General features: G+C 37.6%; 1 protein-coding gene across 3 annotated transcripts in view; it reads right to left on the bottom strand.

The window, feature by feature from the left end:
• CTBP1 (C-terminal binding protein 1) overlaps positions 1-12,954 on the bottom strand; it is a 238,774-nt gene that overhangs the window by 172,670 nt on the left and 53,150 nt on the right. The window lies entirely within an intron of this gene.

Below are 12,954 nucleotides of genomic sequence, written 5' to 3'. Positions count from 1 at the left end.
GTCTGCAGGCTCTAGGCTCCAGCTAGATCAATAATCTATAATTAGTGATTTAATTAAAATATCAAGGACATTGCTGTGCCCCCAAAACATGAGGTTAGAATGCTTTTATTTTGAAACACAGTAAAAAAAAAAAAAAAATACGAAAATGAGAACTAGAAGAAAATAAAATGGCCAGAGAAAATATCTGAAAGGACATGAAGAGTTTCCTAATTACTTGATTTAGCTGACAGCTAGCCATGGTTATGCTCAATTCCTACACAAAATGTTTATGGTATTTTGTAGATACCTTGGTGTAGGTACAGGTATCTTATTAAAACTTCCGTAACTCTAATAAACACATTTCCTACTGTCACTTCTAAATTGACTAATGCTGATTTCAGCAAATGACACCCTGGTTTATCATGCAATCCTTAATTTTCTTTCCCTTTTTTTGAACCAATTAAATGCTTTGGGAGAAGATGTATTGTCATGTTGTCTGCAAAAAACAAAATGAAGAAATCATACCTAAGCTTCACAGAAACTGAGTTCTGAAAACATCCCATCTAGCATACACTAAATGCTTTATCAAATTTTATGTCATTTTAAAAAATATGCTAATCTTAAGCATTAACAGAATATCTTCAACTGGTGATTGTATCTTAAAATAACCTAACTGCTGAAACCTCAAGTCTAGATGTATTTTTGTCTTAGTAGCAGCTGATTCTCTGCTTACCGATAACACCATATGATCAATATTATTCTTAAATAAACCTAGAATGAGAAAGCTCTGGCTTACCATTACCTTTTGTAGAGATCAACCAAAAAATCTTTCAGCAAGTAAAATAAAACTAGATCAGGGTCTCTGATTTGAGCTAAATATTTGAAAACATTTGTTAATACTTTATTATTTGCAGACAACAGATTTAAAAACAAAATGAGCATCACAGGTCACAACTGGTGATGGAGCAGGTGCAGCTGAACACTAAATCTGTGCTTCAAAGTACCTGGTTCAAAGTCCTGGTTTTAGGTGTGAAAAGACAAAATATTGACAATAGTGCCAGCATTTCTCTTGTTTCTTGAATGGTCATCAGTTGATGAGTGTTGCTTTTTTTTGGGAAATTAACTCCCTTCTTAAAACTTGTAAGTTTTAAGTAAGTTCTCATTGTATTGCCCTATAAACCTTTAACACTACTAGAAGGACCTAACGTAATTAAAATGTAATTGATAAAAAGGGAAACGTGTCGTTAACAGAAGACACCAAAACTATTGTTCACTGTATTGACATGCACATAATGTCAGCTGGTTTTGGATGCTTAGGCAAAACAGCCAGGCACTACTGTCAATCTGCAATACAGATTATCCTGCTAATGTCAAGAATGTGATGATAGCTTGAACATTTATTATCTAACTTTTGCTCCAGAAAGGGGAAATAGGTACAGAAAAGAGAACAGGTACAAGCTGCATCAAAACCAGAAAACTGCACAAGCAAAGCATCAAAAAAATAAATAGAAACAAACTTGAAGCAAGTCAGAGGTCAGAGTAACTCCAAGACTACAGAGACAGGTAGCAGGAATACCGTAACTACACGTTTAAAAAAACCTTCTTAATAAAGTATCTCATTTTTAGATACAAAATACTCCGTTACATTTTCAAGTGATCAATATTGTGTATGTATACTCACATATGTTTCAAAGAAGTTTTGAAGGAAGTATAACATGATTTAAAATAGGTACTCCAAAATATAATGTTGTTCTCTTGTCTGTGCTAACTGGGCTCAATTATCACAATTATCAATACAAACTTTTCCTGTTAAATGAAACATTCATAAGTGACTTAGAATCACAGAATGGTTTGTGTTGGAAGGGATCTTTCAAGGCCACCCAGTCCAACCCCCCCGCAAGAAGCAGGGACATCTTCAACCAGATTTTTTTTACTTTGAGCTCCACCTTCCCACCTTAAAATCTTCTGTCAAATTTTATCAACACAAAAGGATAAACTTGCCTGTAAATCATTTAAAAGAGAGCTTTTAAAACTGCATACAATATAAGGCTTTTATCTGGAACGATCCAACAATCATCATACACCAAATATATTTTCCAATTAAACGATGACACCATGTCAAGGAGGTACAAGGCAATCGCACTTCTGGAGCACTTCACGGCTCAGGGAAGACCACAGCTTGTACCGGCCAAGCCTTTGGCACAATCAGTGGGGCTGACATGGAAACTCCTCGGGATTTTGTTTGTAAAAGGAGGAATCCACAACTTGTGGGGAGGAGTGCTTTCCATGTGGAAACGAGAAATGGAGAATTAAATCTGCTGTTAGAAAACCTTCGTCTGTAGCACGAGTTTCCTCCCACAGACAGAATGAGAGATGGAAGGTTCTACAATATTGGACGTACAAGTCTCCAGACTCGCTAGCTTTTGGAAACATAAGCCAATGTCAGTAGCGACAGTTATTTCAGACTGCCGCTTAACTTCTTTCCAACTAAATCACATCAATATCCCTGTCTGCAAAAACCTTCAAGTCTTCTTCATCAAAAAGGACTAAAATTGACCACTCAGGAAACAGTTAAGTACTTTTCAAGTATGTGGAAAACTATGCTTTTAGGAACATATTTGCAGGTGTTTCCATTTGTAAAGGACTAATGCGATAAAAATCAGAGCAAATGAAATCAAGTTGAACACCAAATTAAATAATTAACATTTAATGCTAATTGATTTCCAGTGGAAATCCACTTACATTATCACCAAGCAAAATGAATGTACCACAAGGAATACTTTAAGAAATAATTGAAAACAAGGAACAAAAAAAAAGAAATTATTTTATTTCCTTATTAGAAAAGGCAACCAGAAAAACAAGGGAAAGGAGACTCAGAAGAAATCAGTTAAAGACCACATTGGACTGCAACACCACACTCCTCTTTATCACCAGATGCACTGGTGCTATCACCTCCGTATACCAAGGCCTAACGTTTCTTTCACCAACTATTCCAGGATGCAACTACGCATTGTTGATTACTGTAAGCACAGAGAACCTCTAAAACAACTACTGATTTATGGTTAACACAGATGAAAGGGAACAACTGACTAAAAAATTCTTCATGGGATGTTTTCAGCTCAGCAATGAACTCCCTCATACTTTCATGCACAGCATCTTGGACAAGGGGCAAAACTCATCTAATCTTCAAACATTTTGGGAAGTTTCACAGACTGATACTCAAAAATTAAACTGGAAAGGATTTTGTAAACTTTAAGATTATATTAACAAGCATTTCAGAATTTCAGTTAAGCATTAGGACCAAAAAAAAGTTCAAAACAAGTCGGTGTCTATTTCAAAAAAATCACACTTTAAATTTACTAAAATACAGCTAAGAGATAAGGGAGGAATGAAGGAAATGTGGGTCTACAGGTGTGATACGCTAGTTTTAGAAATACTTTATCCGGGCAAGTTTCTTATGAGACTGGAGGGGACAGGCAGGGACAAGAATAGCCCAGTGATGGGGACCTCACCTCAGAGAAAAGAAACAGTCCATAGCTCTAAGTCTCCATCCACAAAATTATGTACACAAGTGTACTTGAAACAGGGAAGAGAAGCTTGAATTTCCCTTCCCGAGTTACAGCACTCATTGCTGAGCTCAGTTACCCGTTTTCTTTCCGGCACAATGCATTACCTGGAACAAGGATAACAGTAAACCACAGAAAGGGTAATGAACCTCCCTTCAAAAAACTAATCATCTTTGGATTGATGATAATCTAGAACCCAAAGTTTCTCCGTTCCTGGGCAGGCACTCTCACCTACTGAGGAGCCACTGTTAAATGCTGCTTTGCAGAAACAGCTTGAGGACTCCCTGGCCTAGGGAGGGAACATGACTCGAGCCCGGTGAGAGAATGCACTTCCTTGGCCAAGGAATGACTAGGTGGCACTTCTTGTTTCTGTACTTAACATCTGAGCATCTTTTAGACAGATTTTCAAAGGAAACAAAGCTTATGTAATTGTGCCTGTCCATCTACCCACTGGGCCCTCCTTAATTAAATCCTTAACTCCCTAGCCAATTACAACCAAAAGCTGCCAGTAGTCTTAAGCTCCTGCAAGTTTCATTAAGGAGAGGAAAAAAAAAAAAAAAGCATCCAGATGAGAAGACAAAATTAGAGGCCTAGCTTTGTGAAAGGCTGCAGTAGGACACGAGCAGTCACGCCTTCCATGCCACCAGCCAGTCCCCAAGCACGTACTAACTCACCAGGCACTTTAATTTTATCCATAAAGTACAAAGAGATTCAAGGTGCTGAAGATTTTCAACGGGTTTTGAAGTACCAAAACACTTACCTTCCCCGCAACTCCTAACTTTGGGTGTCTGCATCCTTTTGCAGATCTGGACTGCAGCGTGTTGCTAGGCTGCCAACAACTGCCAGGCAACAAATCACAGCACGCAGATTGAAGTCACGCTTACAATGCAACATATTAAGCATGTTTTATTGTTAAAAAAATCAATAATCTGCATCGCCATAATCAAATGTAAAATGTGATCATATTTTTCCCAGGGGGAAAAAAAAATAAGAATAAAAAAAACCTGTAGATCATTCTTATTGCCCTTCCAAAGTAAAACTTATACAGTCATTCTTCAATCTGTTATAAAATCAAATTAATTTCAATACTAATGAACAAAGCCACGCACGTTGCACAACATGTAATTAAGATTCTTACTACTTCTTTCTGAGCTCCTTCTTTTCATTGCCCCACCAAATTATTAAAACAAAGCAGTTACTATGGCAACTAATTCATTCTCTGCATTATTACATTGTTTCTAAACATCAGCATCCAGTCATTCTGACTTACATGCCCTAAATTCCAGTTTGAAAAATCTAAACTTTTGTCTTGTTCGTCAGAAAAGCCCCTTACAATCCATGTAAATTCATGCAGATAAGGATAGCGAGAGTGCAGCTGCTTTTGTGGACTGCAAGAAGTAACTGTTACTAAATTATTTGAGTTTAATAAATCGATAGCACCTGCATGCAAGCGCAGAACAGCACTGGGGGAACAGGCATGGGAGTTTGCGGAGCACTACAAAACCAAGCAAACGTGACCATCTGCAGGTTAGATAAACTAACAACAACAACAAATGGCTGGCAGATGTTGTGGAAAGCAAGTAACACCTGCCTAAGTGGTGTGTGATACCCAGAAAAAACCACATGGGTATGACTGGTGCAATCGTCAAGAAAGGAAGGAGCAGCAGGGAACAAAAAAAATAGTGATAAAATTGCCTGGGAAAAAGTTTTACTAGCATTTCATAAAACTATTTCTTTAAATGTACAAAAAGATACATTTATGCATTTAATTAACACTTATAATTATTCTTAATTACCTATTAAGAGGAGTCATAGTCTATTTGTACTTGAGTGTCATCATCTAGCACATGAGGAAACTTTCTGAAAAATACAGGTATGATCAAAAGAACAAAGTCATTTCTCTTAATCTTTTGCTGTCCTATTGCCATTGCCTGTAATTTTTATTGAGTTTTTTGGTGCGTCTCCATTTAATTGGCAGAATGAGAGGTTTGGAAACTCAGTGCATAGAGTGTCACTTTGAAAAATAAGCATCAGGAAAAGGGAAACATGAGTAATTTTGAACAGCTAATTTCTGTTTTAGGAAAAAAAAAAAAACAAAACCAAAAAACGCCACATCTACTAAAAGTCACAAGCAATTGAAACTTAGTTCTCACAGGAAAGGAAGAAAGAAGGAACCTTCTTATTTAAGCACCTGAGCAGGGTCAAAAACCACGGCACGGTGCTAGATCCACAGCAGTACCTGCCAACGGACACGTTGCTACCTGCTGCAAATGCCAGGCACTGTCAGATAGCAAGGCCTCTGTTTTTAAAGGGATTCCAAGTGTTCCAGTCTGCTGTTATTGACATCACAGTAACTGACAGTCTCTAACTGACCGTTTTCTGTCAAAGAAAAAGAAAAGGCACAGAGGCGGAGAGGCAATTTTTGGTTTCTAACCTGCTGACTTAGGAAGAGCTAAAAGACAAAATGCAGGTTCCTTAACTCCAAATGGCCTGTCCATCAGATCACGACGACTTTTCTGAGGAGGAGAGAGATCTCTACAAGATACTCTTCTCCTGGCACAGCCTCCTGCTTAAGGAGAGGCATCTTTCAAACTCAGCACTGACCTCGTGGAACAAGGACGGAGCAGCAGACACCTTCAGCACCAGAAGACTGTTGCCACTTTTATTTTCTTGTTTCCACTTGCATAATCACACTCCCAGCCCGACTGCACTAAGGGAGGAAACAAAATAAAACCCTTTTTTGCATCTCAGACTGCACTTCCCTAAGGATGGGAACTGCCTCTATGAAAGCTGAACATGTCTGCTTTAACTAGATGACTATTTAAATTTTTCAGCATGTTTACCTAGACATTTAATCTTTGTACAGTTCAGTTTTCCAGAGCGGAGTGTAAAGCGATGGACAAATCAAGGGCTTCCAGAGCATCTTATCTTCCCTAACCCCAGGCAGAAATAAGTGTATGTTACCACCAAGTACTTAAACCTCTAAAGCTTTTGAAAGTTTTACCAGGCACTCATCTGCATTGCATAAAAGCTAAGTATCTAGTCCAAAAAGTTTTTTAAATTCTCTGAGGATTACTCAGGAATTGGATAACTAGGTGTGGTTAAGTATTGGATTCTGATTCAAATATCTCTGATATTAAAAATTCAATTATTCCAACCCTGTAAACCTAGTTTCAAGCTGTATTGTTTACTGTATTTAACACTTTCACATTAACATTAAATAAAACTATGTTTCTTTTATTATAGCAGTAAGATGTACTGCTCTGGATATACAGCTGAATGTAGCTGCTGTCTGTCACAAGCAAGCAGCACATTTTATTTCAGTATACCAAAGAAAATATAACTATACAGATAAAATATGTAATGCTGGACATCACAAACCCACAGTTTTTCTCTAAAACATTCATAACTTAAATCAGTGACCTGAATGTTTCAGTAAAATTAAAAAGCCTCATTGACATTTTTTTTTTTTTCTCTGTAGATTTTTTTTTCTTACCCCTCAGTTTTCCCCTTAAAGTAATGCTTTTCATTAGCAGCTACTGTTCAGCATCATTTAGGGCAAAATAGGCTTTTAAGCTAATTTTCTTCTCATACCGCTTGCATTGTTACTCAATACCTCTGTAACGTCGCAGTAGCCTAAGTGCATGCAAATTCAAAAGCTGTTTAGGTAGCACAGAATGAAGATTCAAATTACAAAAGCAGGTTACTGCAGCAATCCAAAAGAAAGCCAAAAACACATTGCACTGTAAATACTGAATATTAAGGATCAAACCAAAACCCAAACATAAGCCCGCGCATAAGTATTTCAACTGTAAGTGTAATGAGATAAAGAATGTTTTGTATTCGGTAAACACACCCCAAATATACAGATGATTTTCCTAAACGTGTGGTAAGTGGCAGATGATCTTGTTACGTGAGGATTCATGGTAGCATCATTTTCATTTTATTATTTCAAGGTCAACTTATCTTAGTCCTTAGAAGAGCCTCCCCATTCTTTGACGATAACTCTTAGATAACAGATAAAATATTTTACCTAATTCTCTCTATTTCAAGCTCATAAAAATACTTTCAAAGTTCTTCCAGGCAAAACACAGAAAAATATGTACTGAATTGTTAAAACAGCCTTGTATGCAACTCAAGAACATATGCATTTTTATTTTAAGACACCTGAATCAAAGTAACTTGGGTTACTCATAGAATATTCTGCTCGGGTTATTCATAGAAAACTCTGCTTGCTTAAACACTTTCATTTGTTACAGTTGAAGGATTTGATGGCTGCTCCTGCAGAAAGATTTTGGTAGCTTTTACTACCTGATTTCTAATTTAATTTATACCGGATTGCTAGGGAGAAAAGAAATTTTTCTCCAGTTCAAAATCCTTATTTATTTGCTGAAGGCACTTAAGGTTAGAAAATCGCATTTTCGTGAAGGTTAATTGGCGCTTTATGAAGGAGTAACTTTCACTTAGGAAACAATAAATGATAAAATATTAGGAATCTTTTAGCTCCCTCTGCTGCCCTAATCCTTCACTAAGCCTTCTTCTAAAGTCTGTCAATAAGACACCCAGCAGCTAGGCAGCCCATTTATCTCTTTTTGAAACACATTTGGCATTTAGTATTCTGAAGTACTAAGATCAGTATGCATAAAGAAAACCCTATAAAGTACGATGTGATTTACAACTGTCTGCACATTTTATTATTTCTTTTCTTTCTCTGATATCTGCAGCAAGTGCGACAACTACAAATATGTTCAAATTTGGATGTGAGCTAAGACAACTGATAGCTCATTTTCCAAAAAACTTGACATCTGCAATTCCCACTTAGGTAAGAAAGAGCTAAGGGGACGCATTGCCAGGAAACATTTATTCCTCCTTCCTTTTATTTACAGAACAACTTACACAGTACGTACCAACTTTAGTAAAAATCCTTTTTTAAATCCAGGGGAAACCCAAGCATTGCCAAAGTAGGCCATCTCCCTTATTAACATGCAGAAAACTTGTCTTAACTGCCTAACTTCACAACTGCAATGGGTCAAATCACAGTTTATGCAAGCCAGATAGGCTCCATCAGTCGTCATGAAATAACACTTGGTATTTGTCAATCTGGTACTTTCCATTTGTCAAGAAGCCAAGCTTTCTATTACATGCACAAGGAAAAAAAATCAGGAAAGAGAACGCACTTTTTAAACTAAGTCACTCTGTATTTCAAGATTTCTTCACAAATTTGGAAAGAAAAAAAACAAATGCAAATCATATCCGTTTGGTTTTTTTCTCTGCATTTCTCCTGGAACCATCAATATACCACATCAACTATGAACTGAAGATTCATCTTATCAAATCTCATGCTATATAGCACCAGAAGCAGAAAAAAAGACTCTTTAGAAACACAGGTCTTCTCTTACAGGGAAAGCAAGCCTAGACCATATCCTTGAAAAGAAAGTATTCCTTTATCTTTACTGTCCTTCTAAGAGTGCAACACTTGGGTATTCGCCAGTAATCAGACCTTCCCAAAAAAAGGTTGCCCTTCATAAAAGCAAAAGATGAGAGATTTTATCTGAAACTTCAGAAATTCATCCCATTAATATGCACTTTCTTTTCCAACTTACAATCCCAACCAACTCTTCTTACCTTAGGTAACAAAGCAGCACGATTAAAATAGCTAAAATATATTTCATGTTTCTTCTGGGCACTTTTAAAAAGGACAAGGCAACCTGTGTATAAAGAATAACCTTAAGATGTACACCAGGACTGCATGAAAAGGAAAAAAAAAAAGACTTGAAATGATTGTTGAGAAGGTCTGAGGAGTACTAAGATGCTTTTTGCTTCCGTAAAATGAGAACTAGAAGAACATCTGTCTGGGGGTGTATAGGGTCTTCACAGACTGGTACGTGCATACACTGCAGGCTTTGCTAGAAATATCACACGTGAGGTGCTCTGGAAAGAAATTTCCAGTTTCAAGCAATCAAACTGGAAAAGTCACTCCCACAATTCTGCAACTACACTTCCAGTACTGTGCTGTAGTTTAATCCCTAATACCTGTGTAAACAAGCAAGAAGAAATGTAAGAGGAGACACTCCTTTCCTCCTCCTAGTTCCACCAGCGTCCCTACACTCTTCCCTTTCAAGAGCTTCCTAAAGCTTGGAACCCCACCAAACACAGTGGCACTATATATTACACAATGTAATGAACTTAGAGAAAATTCACTATGTTCATCAAGCCTGTTTTCATCAAGCCAAATTTTCTTCGCTCTGCAGCCACCTTCTGTTGCCTTCCTGCTTCATCTATTAGCTCCCAGCAACTTCAACAGAGGTCAGACATCCCCAAGGTAACTTCCAAGCAACGGTCAGCAAAACATACTCACATTTAATTAAAGATTTCTAGAATATAAGCAAATACACAGCACTGTTTACAGTTTTGTTACAATATCAAGTACAATAACACCTTCATTAGAGATAACAACTTTTCAAAATGTCAAAAACATTTAGAATTTTTCTAATTACCCACAAAGTGAACACATTTTATTTTTGCACTGTGACACTTCCAACTGTTCTACCAAATGTATACTACTATAATTATGCTTTGCAATCACCAGCATCACCGGAGAGGGGGACAAGGAACAATATAATCAGTGACTAATTAATCTTTCACATGCCTTGATACTATTTATCTTCAAGGGAAGAATCCTAGATGTTATTTTACAAATTGTGAAGTGAGTTTAATATTAGTTTCTCAGAGTGCCCAGAAACGTGTCTCTATGCCTAAGTATAATTCGCAGCTACTGGTGGAAGTTGGAAACCAGAATTTAATATCTGGCTTTTTCAGGGGACAGTCTTCAATGTCCATCATCTAAGTAAACTCTAGTTTACAGAGCTATATAAACCAAGCACATTTAATACCAACCCTTTCGAGATGATACATGTAAGAACATGGCAGACTGCTGAAATGTGCACGAAAATATAATTGCAAACAGCTTCAGGATTAAAAGCAAATATTCAATTTCATATTTAAAAAAATCACTGAAGGGAATCATAGGTACCTCATAGACAAAATTACTTACTCAGCTACATTAAAAGAGAACTAATTGCTCCCAAAGTAATAGAATCAGGGTTTTTTTCTGCATCGAGTATCAACTGGAATTAAGTATTAGTACTACCACACCATCGTTAACTCACAAGGTAATAGTAAATCCAGTGATGCCTGTTCAATTTGTTGCTTAATTTGCATGATGAGTTACTAGAAGCAAGTGTGCAAATTACCTAAAGCCACAGGAAAGCTGTTCAACTCCAATAACATTTTGCATGCGGTTATCTAACTTACAGGAGCATTTGTGGCAATCCATTAACTTCCCAGAAAAAGCTGTGTGCAGCCCTGTGCCCATGCTCCTAATGCGAGCATTTCATTTCGAGAATCAAGCCCACACCACTCACTCTTCAGAAACTGAATTTCAACTCATCATCATCCCCTTCTCAAACAGGCATACAAACAGTAATGAAACGCTGTATGTCATCACCAGAATGACACTGGCATCTCTTTATGGATATAATAAATGTATTAATGTCTGCCCATCACAGGCTTTTATGCTAAACAATTTATGAAAATACAGCAATAGCAATAGTTAGTAAATCACTGTAACCTGGTTTTAAGTGGAACTTGCAATAAAACGAAAGTGCATCTTAAAAATACTTCTCTTCTGAGGTAAAAGGTTAAGAGAAGAAAGTTATACAGGAACTGATGAATCAAAAAGCTGACAAAGAAGATAAACCATTTTTAACAGCCATACAGCTCATTAAATTTTCTGAGCTTTGTAAAATGTTATGCATATTTCTAAAATATAAAACATTTATTTTGTGTTATGGAAGGCACATATATCAGAGAACAAGTCTGCGTATTTAATTTTTAAACCTGAACAGGACCATATGTAGGGAAAAACCTTTTTAAACCAGCCAGCTCCCTAGTTTTCATCCCACTTCACACAGTTGCAGGGACAGTGATTCATAAACATGGGCCAGAGATGTGTTTACAAACCTCAAAGAACATTTGGACACTTGAACACACAGACACTCAAGAGCAGAATACAACTCAGACATTCTGAAGAGCCAGATTGGATTCCTGTAACCATAACACTTGAAGCATTTTTCCATATCCATTGTTTCACCCTCTCTCCTGTTGATCATCATCTGCCTGCTCTTCCCACTCTATTTTTCCAACATGGCTTTGTCTAGCACATGGTAAATGGCATTAGGAAGCAGAGGTGGCTAAAAAAAAAAAAAAAAACCCAAACTTTTTTTCCTACGTTATTTTTCAACTGGATCAACAACCTGCACTGCATGGCCGCACCGATTTTACCAGTAGCATACAGTGAATTGTGCGGGGCTGGGAAAAACAAGCCAGACAAAAGCACTGATTAAACAGCGTCACTGGATGTGAACACACAGCCTGGGGGAAGCTAGTATTTTAAACAGTCGCAGCCGCTACTGGTCTGTCACCTCTGTCCCTGATAACATTCCTTCCCACACCATCACAGAATATCTTCCTCTTAAGTTGTCCCACCGATCGATATAATAAACCTAAAAGGAGATTGAAATTCCACAAATCCAACTGATCCAGCTGCTGGCTACCATCAAAAGGAACAGGTTTCTCCACCCTCCTCATGATTTACCAATTCGGTTCACTAACTCAGGCCAAAATAAAACAAAAACAAACAAAAAAAATTGAGCTGTCAAGTTAACATTCTGTATTTTTTATTGAGGGGTTAGATACAGAGTCCCTAGGATGAGGACCTGAGACCTAAAACCTCGAAGCTGGGAACAGAGAAGAGACAAAAGAGGACCATGCACTACACCAGCACCCTCTTAGGCAATTTCCAGCTGATCCGACTGCAGAGTTGCCTGGAAAGAGGGGCAGCCTTCCCAAATTCTCCATCCTCAGCAGCCATTTCCCCATTTCTTTGAGCATAGATTAGTTTCTAGTGAGCAGATTCAACTGATCACTGGGCCAACCAGTCTAGGTGGGACACAAGAACAGTTTGAACCTGGCAATCAGGGGCAGGCTTGTCCTGGAGAACAATCATCTAAACCAAATGTGGAACTGCACCCTTGGATATTTTGATGAAATGTCTCTTTCTCTGGCTATGACAGGGTAAACGGTCTCAGCGCCTCTTATTGATCCTTTCCAACTGCCACCTTCAACACCACTGCATTGTCAGCTGAACAGTGACCTGGATTGAGGAATTCACCTAAATGGAGAACACACCAAAGTCTATTTTTCATATGAGTCATCTTCTCAATCTAGCTCATTATATGGTTACAGTCATATTGGCACAAAGAAATGGAAAAAAACAAGGACAGAAATCAGCTGTCAGGGCCTGCTTACACCAACACAGCTGCTAGGAAAAAAGCCTCAAGACCGACGC

The sequence above is a fragment of the Chlamydotis macqueenii genome, chromosome 4 (assembly GCF_036417535.1).
Source record: "Chlamydotis macqueenii isolate bChlMac1 chromosome 4, bChlMac1.mat, whole genome shotgun sequence".
In the NCBI taxonomy this organism is placed as follows: Eukaryota; Metazoa; Chordata; class Aves; order Otidiformes; family Otididae; genus Chlamydotis; species Chlamydotis macqueenii.
This window is presented reverse-complemented; position numbering and strand designations above follow the sequence as displayed.